We start from the raw sequence: 13,112 nt of genomic DNA on the forward strand, positions 1-13,112 counted from the left end.
TTTCACTTAAAATATTATTTCAGTTACATTTATTAAAATGTAGATTCATTTATTCATTAATTACCTTAGATTCTCATTTGGCACTACACATCAAAGGACATTTTAAGTTTATAGATACCAACTTTTAAGGCTATTATATCACATATTATGTTCAGCTCCAATCTTTGTTTTGGTATGACTGTGTCAGTCAGCACTGGCTCATTGGAAACCGTGCGGCTAAAATATGATTGCCTTTCCATATTCAGATCAGCCACATCTGGTTGAGTAACAGAGGCTGTAGCACACTTGCATGTGCGCATACACACACACACACGCACACACACGTGTACGCACACACACACACACGCACACCAGTATTGCCCAAAACATTTTCAGACATTAGCTTGTATTACATTCCCACATTCATAAATGCACACACACTGTAATTACTACTAGTTACTACTTAAACCTAAGCACCGTTGGCTGATTGTTATTTCTAAAACAGGGGAACAACAACTTGACCCTTTGACCCTACCAGACCTCTCAGAGGAGTCGGCCTCTTCAATGAAATGGGTCTGAAGGGATCAGGAGTCCTCATCCCTCTTTCTCAATACAAGTCAGAAACACACAAAACAGCCTGTCCAGAGGAAGAAAAACATCTGTTTAGTTGATGCTTTGACCCACATTCAACTCACACGTGCCTGGTCACTACTGTACACACACACGTGCGCTAAAGCACACATGCATGTCACACACACACTCAATCACACCTATGCACTCGAATACGCTTACACAAATACACACTCATTGTACTAATCACCAAACTACACCACATTCAGCCAGTTTTATGGAGCTGAAGATGGAATGGGAATACATAGGAGCCTCCTGCATATTAGGCGCACTGGCTAACCTGATATTCTCTGTAATGGTATCCAGACGATAAGTGGGCAGCTGCAAGGCACAGCTGCTGCATTAGACAACCAGAGGCCAGTTGAATACACTGCTGTGCTGACAGGTCAGACTCCTTCAATTTATGCCTACCAACTAACGTAAGCATCCAGAGAAACGATCCCCTCTCTGTGCACAGATGTGGGATCTTAATTTGAGACAGTTTGCTACAGCAGGAAAATAATCCTGCAGCTACAAGAAATGTGATTTATTATGTGTATTATATTTAATGGACATTTTTGTAGGGGTTGAAATATCAAAGTGGATATACACTACAAGTTTAACATTTCCTGCATTGCAGGAAAGTTCTCCTGCAACGGGGGATCAAATTAAGGTCCTACATCTGTGTGCATGTACAATTATACAGAAAAATCTGTTCATCCAGTTGTCTGATTCCAGTTTTGACTGTTATGGTAAAGGTTGTTTTCTGGCCTAATTACTTTCACAAGTTAAACATTTTTGGTTGGGTTGCTTTATACAGTATATAGTCATTGCCTAGGTTTGTTTGTGTGAAGTTTATGTTTATTGATGTGTATTGAAGCCTGACCTCACTTGTGTGTTTGTGCTTGTCTTAACCCATGGGGGGCACTGTAACCCTTCTGTTACCACCTCTCTTACCCTGGGGTTTGTTGGATGAGGGAGAGATAGAGGCTCAACACCTGAGGTTCAGGTATAGATGGTTTGTCCTGGTTTGATATTCTTCCTTCAAACTGTAGCAAATCTGTGGGATAGCAGCTGGGATCAAACTAGAGACCTTGTATTTGTCAACTCAACATATGTCCAGACGATTACTGGACCATATTCCGACAATAATTCTATTTTAAAATGATGTGACATTAAATAAACCTACATTTTGAAATCCAAATACATCAACAATCCCCAGTCTATCCGGTCGTGCTGCCGATTCAGTTCTCCTTGCGGCTATGGAACCCTGATCTGTTTCACCGGATGTGTTACTTTGTCCCAGACCTGCTGTTTTGATCTGCTGTAGCTGCCAGGCATTTACCAAATTGCGACTTTCTCTCTCAATCTCTCTCTCTCTGTCTCTCTCTCTCTCTCTCTCTCTCTCTCTGTCTCTCTCTCTCGCTGTGTCTCTCTCTCTCTCGCTGTCTCTCTCTCTCTCGCTCTCTCTCTCTCCCTGTCTCTCTCTCTCTCTCTCTCTCTCTCTCTCGCTGTCTCTCTCTCTCTCTGTCTCTCTCTGGCTCTGTCTCTCTCTCTCAATTCAATTCAAGGGCTTTATTGGCATGGGAAACATATGTTAACATTGCCAAAGCAAGTGAAATATATTATAAACAAAAGTGAAATAAACAATACAATTTACAGTAAACATTACACTCACAGAAGTTCCAAAAGAATAAAGACATTTCAATGTCATATTATGTCTATATACAGTGTTGTAACGATGTGCAAATAGCTAAAGTACAAAAGGGGGGAAAAAGTACAACAACAAAAAACTTTTCTTGTGGCAACAGGTCACAAATATTGCTGCTGTGATGGCACACTGTGGTATTTCACCCAGTAGATATGGGAGTTTATCAAAATTGGGTTTGTTTTTCGAATTCTTTGTGGATCTGTGTAATCTGAGGGAAATATGTGTCTCTAATATGGTCATACATTTGGCAGGAGGTTAGGAAGTGCAGCTCAGTTTCCATCTCATTTTGTGGCAGTGTGCACATAGTCTGCCTTCTCTTGAGAGCCAGGTCTGTGGCTCGTTAGCAAGTCTATGCTCACTGAGTCTGTACATAGTCAAAGCTTTCCTTAAGTTTGGGTCAGTCACAGTGGTCAGGTATTCTACCACTGTATACTCTCTGTTTAGAGCCAAATAGCATTCTAGTTTGTTCAGTTTTTTTGTATATTCATTCCAATGTGTCAAGTAATTATCTTTTTATTTTCTCACGATTTGGTTGGGTCTAATTGTGTTGCTGATGTTGCTTTGTTATGGAAGGTTTGGGATTCGCTCCCTTTTAGGTGGTTGTAGAATTTAACGTCTCTTTTCTGGATTTTGATCAATAGCGGGTATCGGCTTAATTCTGCTCTGCGTGCATTATTTGGTGTTTTACGTTGTACACGGAGGATATTTTTGGTGTTTGTCCCATTTTGTGAATTCTTGGTTGGTGAGTGGACCCCAGACCTCACAATATCTCTCTGCATTGTGCTTCTGCATCGCTTGCTCTTTGGGGTTTTAGGCTGGGTATCTGTAAAGCCCTGTGTAACAACTGCTGATGTAAGAAGGGCTTCATCAAATTCTTTCAACCAATCAGATCAGCTCTGAAAAAGATCTGACGTGAAAAGATCTGATGTGATTGGTCAAAATACCAATTTAGTGGGAAAAATATCAGAATTGGTCTGCCTGTCTAAACGTAGCCTAAGAAGCCTACTTCAGAATGAAAATATATTTTTTGAAAACAACATTCAAGCCAATCCCTTTACAATTAACTATTGTCTTTTCTTCCACCTCAAAACAATAGATGTTCAATGATTTACCTCTGAAATAATGAGTGATAATTTCGTCTATGCACGTCTGACACGACAAACACGTATACACATATGTTACAATCTACCTCCACTACCCTTCCCTTTGGTACTATTTTAGGAGCAAGGGCCTCTTTACGCCTTATATTGAAAGTCTAGGTTGTAATGGGAATGCATCGCTCAAGCGGTAAAGCATGCCGTTTTGGCTTCCGTTGTGTCACAGCGTCTCTCTTCACACTTCCCACGAGAACATCACAGAATCCCTATTTCAGTATCAAGAGATACACACACACCATAGACCTACAGTTGAAAATTAGAGATTATTTTGGATTGTGATGTGCACAGCATAGCAAGACTAAGACAACACTGGTTTCCTGTTAAACAGTGTGGAGGAAACCTTTTTCACTAATCCTGAAGATTACTGTTCATATGGACACACGTACATATAAGTGTACCCTAATGCACACTGCACTCAAGCTGCACTCAAGCAGATAATGGCTAATTAAATCAAAAGACTTCTAACACATAATGCTTATAGCAATGCAAAAAAAGCAGCATGCTATTAGAGATACCACTTAAGGGTATGTTAATCACAGCCCAGATTTCAAAATGGACAACAATTGCCCCAGATAAATGATCCAACGAGGCACTAAGGGACAAAAGCCAAACAGCTGTGACACCCCATCCCCCTCCATTACTACCCTCAAGAGTCCCCTGCCACCATCCCCCTGGGAACCCACTACGCCCTTCTCCCTCCCACACCCAATCACTGCACTGGACCCCACCTGGTATCTCTCCAGCCCTACTATCAGCCTCATCAAATGACATTACCAAAACATCAATCAGAGATTAGCGTACTGACGTAGGTAAATCGGGTGAGGTGATGACTTCTGATTAAAAAGTGATAGCAACTGTCCCGACAGTCAACAACTACCAATAGTAAGGGATGCTAAATTCTGTCTCAATGGTAAAACCTATAATTACAGACAAGGCAATCTGTAGCTCATGAATACTACATGAGGAGACAGGGCCTCAACTGACTGGAGAGGATTCAGCTTAAAGCCCACAAATTTCAGTGACAAACGCTGTGCTACAAAGGTCAAGGCTAGCACCAGAAGTCCTCTCGTAGTTCAACCTATGTATCAAAGGTGTAATATGAAATTTAAAACTCAAGGGTTTTTGCCACTGGAGCCATTGCAGGAGGGTGCCTCCTTGTGTGCTATGAAATAGGTTTATGTTGTGTGAATGATGAGACACCATGTGAGGGGAGCCTAAAGAATCTAAAGGAACCTTGGGACTAGTTTGTCTATCTTGCAGCCAGTCTCTCATTACCAATTGATCCACTGTCACGTTCCAGACACACACTTGATTTCTCTGTGAGTCAATGTGGATTCTGGAGTGCATGCCGACAGATTTCAGTGCATAGAGGATGTGGTCCAATTCGGGTGTGATGGATGGGAAAATCAGCCTGTGAAGCATAATAACCTCAATGAAATCTGAGAGAACATGATATGATGATTATGATGATGGGGAGAAGAGCAGGGATGGTGTGAAACTTAGGACTCTGGGTCTGAGCACCTCCCACTGCAACTGGATCCTGGACTTCCTGACGGGCCGACTCCAGGTGGTGAGAGTAGGCAACCTCACCTCTGCCACGCAGACGATCAACACAGGGGCCCACAGGGGTGTGTGCTAAGTCCCCTCCTATACTCCCTGTTCACCCCCGTCTGCGCGGCCACGCACGACTCCAACACTATCATCAGGTTTGCTGACGACACAACAATGATTCAGCCTACAGGGAGGAGGTCAGTGTCCTGGCAGTGTGGTGCAAGAGCAACAACCTCTCCTTTAACGTCAGTAAGACCGAGGAGCTGATCGTGGACTACAGGACTACAGGGGGGGGGGGGGGGGGGGGGTGAGCATGTCCCCCTCAGGAAGTTGAAAAGTTTGGCATGGGCCTTCAAATCCTCCAAAAGTTCTACAGTTATACCATTGAGAGCATCTTGACTGACTACATCACTGCCTGGTATGGCAATAGCACCGCCTTCGATCGCATGGCGCTACATAGGGTGGTGCGGACAGCCCAGTACATCACTGGGGCCGAGTTCCCTGCCATCCAGGACCAGGTGGTGTGGAAGGAAGGCCTGGAAAATTGTTAAAGACTCCAAGCACCCAAGCTGTAGACTATTCTCTCTGCTTCCACACGGCAGGTGTTACCGGTACATCAAGTCTGGCACCAACAGCTTCATAAGACTGATAAATAGCTAACAAAATAGCTACATGGACTATCTGAGTTAACCTTGTATCGTTCTTGGCCTTTTATTTTTATTTTTGCATTGTCTATATACACACTCACAGGACCCTACACACTCACAGGGCCCTAAACACTCACAGGACCTTACACACTCACAGGACTCTACACACTCACAGGACCCTACACACTCACAGGACCCTACACACTCACAGGACCCTACACACTCACAGGGCCTTACACACTCACAGGACCCTACACACTCACAGGACCCTACACACTCTCAGGACCCTACACACTCACAGGACCTTACACACTCACAGGACCCTACACACTCACAGGACCCTACACACTCACAGGACCCTATAATATGCACATACATTTATACTGACTCTACACACCCGCACACCCACTCACATGCAAGCTGCTGCTACTCTGTTAATCTTATATCCTGTTTCCTAGTCACCTTACCTCTATACATACAGTATCTACCTCCATCACTCCAGTATCCCTGCACATCGTAAATAAGCACTTCGCTACAACCGCAATAATATCTGCTAAACATGTGTACGTGACCAATAAAATGTGATGTGATTTTGATCTGACCCTGTATATAGTATGCTTACTTACTTACTTATTGTGTTCTTCATATTTCTTATTATTTATTGTGTATTTTTCTAGTATTACATTGTTATTGATTATTGTATTGTTGGGTTTTGAGAATGCAAGAAAGTCATTTCACTGTTCTTGTGCAAGTGATATTAAAAACGTGAAACTTGAAATAAATAGTGTGGTGCGTTGCATGTGAGGGCAATGTAGCATAATATGTGAAGTACAAATTAGAAGGTGCCTGTTAACGCAAAAAGGGACTTGATATTCATTCATGCTCTAAAAGGCACACCAGAAATGCACCTGTGACTAAATGCCCATTCATGTACATCAATCCATCTGAACAATACAGCTTGTCATATTTGTCATATTTCCCAGCATGCTCTGTTGAAAGTGGATTTTTTTAAATGGTTTGTTCCAATATCTGTGTTTTCACATGTACATTGATTGTTTTTGTTTTCTATACTAATCCAATCTGTACTGCGCCTTCAGAAAGTATTCACCACCCTTCACTTTTTCCACATTTTGTTGCGTTACAGCCTGAAAGAATTTAAAATGAATTCAATTGAGATTGTGTGTCACTAATCTACACACAATACCCCATAATGTCAAAGTGGAATTCTGTTTTTAGAAATCCTTACAAATTAATTTTAAAATGTAAGCTGTAATGTCTTGAGTCATTAAGTATTCAATTATTTTGTTATGGAAAGCCTAAGTAACTTCAGGAGTAAAAATGTGCTTAATTAGTTACATAATAAGTTGCATGGACTCACTCTGTGCGCTATAATGGTGTTTAACATGATTGTTAAATGACTACACCATCACTGTATCCCGCACTTGTAAGATTTCTAAGTCCAGCAGTGAATTTCAAGCACTGATTCAACCACAAGGTCCAGGGAGGTGTTCCTATGGTTCGCAAAGAAGGGCACCTATTGTTAGATAGATGGTAAAAAAAGAAGACATTGAATATCCCTTTGAGCGTGGTGCAGTTATTAATTTTACACGTTGGATGGTGTATCAATATAGCCAGTCACTTCATAGATACAGGAGTCCTTCCTTACTCAGTTGCCGGAGAGGAAGAAAACCGCTCAGGGATTTCATCATTAAAACAGTTACAGAGTTTAATAGCTGTGAGAGGAGATAACTGAGTACCACTCTTCATATTTTCAAGAATAGTGGTGGTTGCAACATGTTATAGGTATGCTTGTCATCAGCAAGGACTTGGGAGTTTTTTTAAGGATAAAAAGAAATGTAATAGAGCTAAGCAAAGGCAAAATGCTGGAGGAAATCCTGGTTGTCTGCTTTCCAACAAACACTGGGAGACAAATTCACCTTTCAGCAAGACAATAACCTAAAACACAAGGCCAAATATACACTGGGATTGCTTACCAAGATGACATTGAATGTTCCTGAGTGGCCTAGTTACAGTTTTGACTTAAATCGACTTGAACATCTATGACAAGACTTGAGAATGGCTGTCTAGCATTGATTAATGGGCAAAGATTGTACAATCCAGGTTTGCAAAGCTCTTTGAGACTTACCCAGAAAGGTGATTCCAACATGTATTGACTCAGGGGGTTGAATACTTATCTAATGAAGATAAATTAGTGTTTTATTTTCGATTAAAAAACAATCTATAATTTTTGTGTAGATCATTGAACCCCCCAAAATTATATTTCATAATTTTTAATCCCACTTTGTAACACAGCAACATGTGGAAAAAGTCTAGGGGTGTGAATACTTTCTGAAGGCACTGTAAGTGGTTGGATTTATAGTTTACAGTTTACATGATGTAGGTAGTCTTCATGTACTGTATTTTCTTCCCTACTCTGACTGGCATTAGTCCCCACTCTAAATGCAAGTTGTGAGGGCTGGATGTCTTGCTGTAAATTGGCTTCCAACAGAGATTGAATATCACATTGCAAACCACCATAATGTGACACGTTAAGAAATAGAATGAGGCTGTACACCTTCGTAACTCAAAGGAAGTAAACTGAAAGAGAAATGTACTCTGCTGGAGTTGATTGTTATGTTTAAACAACACAGGAAAGTGTCAAATGGCAAGGGAGTCGGTTAAAAATGACACTGAAAAGAGTCAATTGACAATTTGAGTTACATTTAAGCAACTCTCTGAGAGTTGGATGTTTAATCCATTTAGTGTCGTTATAACACCAAAAATATAAAAACCATGACCAGAGTCCTTTTAACCAAAAACGAGGATATGAACATATAAACCACAAAATAGTGTTAAACACATAATCAAATTGCAATATGCCTTTGGCCTAGTGTCAGCCAATGCACAACAGAACATGCCCAGCCCGTCTGAAGTGAGTGGACCGGCCAGCTGAGCATTCCCATAGTTTAGCCACATCAAGGGGTTTATAACAGCAGAGATAGCATGCTATCATATCGCCGCAGTCCCACGTTACTGCTTCTGAAATATTCAGTCTCTTGTGTCCCTAAAAGCCTTTCGTTGTCATGTTATTTTTCTAAGCAACCATGTGCGCTGTGCGTTCATCTGCATAGGAACGACACATTCACTTCAGAGACATGGTTCCTCCTATACAGCTTCTGAACGTGCCGTTGGTTTGTTGTGCCGTGGTTGTAATAAGTATGATGCATTTTTTGTGCTGTTGCTAACGTCCCTCGCTGGGCCATGACAAGGAGCAAGTTGCAACCACCCTCCAAATGAACAAGTTCTCCTCCTCCGAGGCAAGCATGGCAACGTGGAGCAGTGAGTGAGGAAATCATTTTTCTCTCTCCTGCATCCCAATGTTGTCATTGGGTTCTTTTATACATGCTATGACCTGATGTTGTACTTCAGTATTCCCGCTCTTGTTGGTTACAGTAGTGTGCAGTAACTACCTGTCTGTAGTTGTCATCTTTCATCCATTCACATGTATTTGGGTCATATTTAGCTATTATCATTATGAAGTCCTCTCCTATAAAAGAAACCGCTGAAAACGGGGGCCAGGCAGTAGCATTTTTGCTCCAGGCTCCAGTATTACTAATGCCATCACTGGAGCGTCCTTATTAATCCATTTGATTCAGTGGGGCCACGCCATAGCCAGATGCTGCAAGGCTATTGAGTCACAATGGAGCACGGAGCAGCCCCTCCCCCCTCAACCCATACTCCTCTACTCTCTCTCTCTCCCTCCCTCCCCTCTAACAGAGGAATCAGGTGATAGGAATCTTCTACACAGTCACATCTGCTCAACCATATAACCTTTAAACTGTTAATCCCTCTGCTTAAACAGGGCTACTGGCAAGAACATGCAGTAACACTCCTCTAATACAAAATGGATGGGGTGCAAAATGAATTGAATCCTCGTTGCGAATGCACAGCAGTAAAGATGGAGCCATGCTTCACATTCGTAATCATGTATAATTAAATTTGAATACTTAATTCAGTCCTAATGGGTAATATGATAAAAATGCAATTCTGCCCCTAGGGACGCAAATCAGTAGTTAAAAGGGAAGTGATGAAAGACAAAGGGAATTCGGTGTAAATTATTTATTTAACTTATGCATACATTAGTAATTTCTCAATTGCTGTAAATAAAATCTATTTATGCAGATTTCTTGAGACATTTGAACCACTTTTCACCTCTTTCTGGCGGAGTTGCTATACGCTGGTCTTTGGCTTAGTTCAGATTACAAAGCAGGGGTGGAGATCTCTTTCGTTATCAACATTAGGCCTACTGTATTGCATGTTGTCATGTGCACCAAAGCCATATAATTGCTGCTGAAGGGACACACACGTACACATAATCAAATAAACTGATAAACCGCAATCACACATGAGTGATTGTAACCGTATGTGAGGTGAGCCTGGTGTAATGGAGCGATGTTTGTCCTGTCCTAGATGCACTGTGCATGTTAATATCAACTCAGTGACCTATGAGTCACATTTTGGCAGTCAGCCAATGGCATGGCGGGAAATACTGACCATGTGACTAAACCAGGACATGCCACTAAGAACATTGATTTCCACCCTATTTTGGTATGAAATAGTGCAGTGCAACTAACCCATCCTTAAATCTCCAAATGTTTTGTGCTCCCATCTTTGTGCTCTGAAAACCTTTCAGAAGCTTTCATCATCTCTCTCTCTCATTAAATCATTGATCCTCTTGTTGTGAGATTACCCTGTGCACCTTTTGGAAGAGAAACAGAAGAACTGTTAAAATCATCTTCCCACCTGATTAGAAGAGCAACAAACACTACAGAGACCCAACATGACACCTGCAATTATAATCCCATAATAGCATTTCTCCTCAGATGCTGATCAGAGTTAATGAGCATGTTCTCTTGCTCGCTTCCGCTGAATCACTCAATGCAGTCTTTGGTAGACCACAGAACCCCAATTAACCGAAACAATAGAGGAATTCTGAGTACAAGCAAGAGACCATGTTACATGACCCGAAAATAGAAGTGCATTTAATAAAGCAAAGCAGTTAGTTACTTGATATCCTTGCAATTAAAGTGGTCTGTGAGTTTTAGCTAAACATGTCAGGAATCCAACTTGTCAAATGAATCAGTTTGATTGCATAATGTTAACAGGCATCTTGAATCTGTCCCTGGAATATTATTGCTCAGTTTAGGACACAGAGGGAAAGAGGACATAACGCGCTCACAGTAAGACAAAGATTGCCTTTGTATTCGGTCTCTGAGAAGACCAACAACTACAATACTAGGTTTCTGACTGGGGAAAATCTTGATGCTTCAAGGTCATTGGACTTGACTGCAAGTCGTCAATAACTGAAGCTAACCAAAAGAGAGAAATCCCAGGCATCTTCTCCATATATGCATTTCAGACTGAAATAATGCTCCTCAGTGTCACACCCTGGCCTCTGTTATATTGATTTTCTTTATTAGTTTAGTTAGGTCAGGGTGTGACATGGGGGATGTTTGTGTGTTTTGTCTAGTTTAGGGTGTGTGTATTGTTTAGGGGGGTTTTGTAGAATGTATGGGGTTGTGTTCAGTGTAGGTGTTTAGGAAAGTCTATGGTTGCCTGGTTTGGTTCTCAATCAGAGACAGCTGTTTATTGTTGTCTCTGATTGGGAGCCATATTTAAGGCAGCCATAGGCTTTAGGTGTTTGTGGGTAATTGTCTATGTTCTATGTTGCATGTGTGCACTTAGTTCGTTTTAGCTTCACGTTTGTTTTTGTTCGTTTAGTACGTGTTTGTTTTTCTTCATTAAAAGAAGATGTCCTTTTTCCACGCTGCGCCTTGGTCCACTCATTCGTCTCATAACGATCGTGACAGAATTACCCACCACAAAAGGACCAAGCAGCGTGTAAAGCAGCAGCAGGAGCTATATACACAGGATTCTTGGACTTGAGGGAGAATATCGCCTCCCTCGTGAAGAGCTGGAGGCAGCTAAAGCCGAGAGGAGGCGATATGAGGAGGCAGCACGGAAGCAAGGCTGGGAGCCTGTGAGTAAAACCCAAAAATTTATTGGGGGGGGGCTACAAGCGAGTGTGGCGAAGTCAGGTAGGAGACCTGCGCCAACTCCCTATGCTTACCGTGGAGTGCGAGAGTACGGGCAGACACCGTGTTATGCGGTAGAGCGCATGGTGTCTCCTGTACGTGTGCATAGCCCGGTGCGGGTTATTCCACCTCCCCGCACTGGCAGGGCTAGATTGAGTATTGAGCCAGGTGCCATGAAGCCGGCTCAACACGTCTGGTCTCCAGTGCGTCTCCTCGGGCCGGCATACATGGCACCAGCCTTACGAATGGTGTCCCCGGTTCGCCTACACAGCCCAGTGCGGGTTATTCCACCTCCCCGCATTGGTCGGGCGACGGGGAGCATACAACCAGGTAAGGTTGGGCAGGCTCAGTGCTCAAGGGAGCCAGTACGCCTGCATGGTCCGGTATATCCGGCGCCACCTCCCCGCCCCAGCCCAGTACCACCAGTGCCAACACCGTCAGTCAGCCAGGATCCGCCAGAGCCGACAGTCAGCCAGGATCCGCCAGAGCCGTCTGCCAGTCCGGATCCGCCAGAGCCGTCTGCCAGTCCGGATCCGCCAGAGCCGTCTGCCAGTCCGGATCCGCCAGAGCCGTCTGCCAGTCCGGATCCGCCAGAGCCGTCTGCCAGTCCGGATCCGCCAAAGCCGTCTGCCAGTCCGGAGCTGACCCTCAGTCCGGAGCTGCCCCTCAGTCCGGAGCTGCCCCTCCGTCCAGTGGCGCCCTCTGGGATGGTATTCAGTCCGGGACTCGCCGTTCCAGAGGCGCCACCAAAGCGGTTAGTGACTATGGTGGAGGGGGGTCCACGTCCCGCACCCGAGCCGCCACCATAGGAAGGCCCACCCGGACCCTCCCCTTCTGTGTCAGGTTTTGCGGCCGGAGTCCGCACCTTTGGGGGGGGGTACTGTCACACCCTGGCCTCTGTTATATTGATTTTCTTTATTAGTTTAGTTAGGTCAGGGTGTGACATGGGGGATGTTTGTGTGTTTTGTCTAGTTTAGGGTGTGTGTATTGTTTAGGGGGGTTTTGTAGAATGTATGGGGTTGTGTTCAGTGTAGGTGTTTAGGAAAGTCTATGGTTGCCTGGTTTGGTTCTCAATCAGAGACAGCTGTTTATTGTTGTCTCTGATTGGGAGCCATATTTAAGGCAGCCATAGGCTTTAGGTGTTTGTGGGTAATTGTCTATGTTCTATGTTGCATGTGTGCACTTTCGTTTTAGCTTCACGTTTGTTTTTGTTCGTTTAGTAAGTGTTTGTTTTTCTTCATTAAAAGAAGATGTCCTTTTTCCACGCTGCACCTTGGTCCACTCATTCGTCTCATAACGATCGTGACACTCAGACAATGTTTCCACGCAAAAATTCTCATTCCATTTGTCCATTATAAAAAAG

This window comes from Salvelinus namaycush, chromosome 27 (genome assembly GCF_016432855.1).
Source record: "Salvelinus namaycush isolate Seneca chromosome 27, SaNama_1.0, whole genome shotgun sequence".
Taxonomy (NCBI): domain Eukaryota; kingdom Metazoa; phylum Chordata; class Actinopteri; order Salmoniformes; family Salmonidae; genus Salvelinus; species Salvelinus namaycush.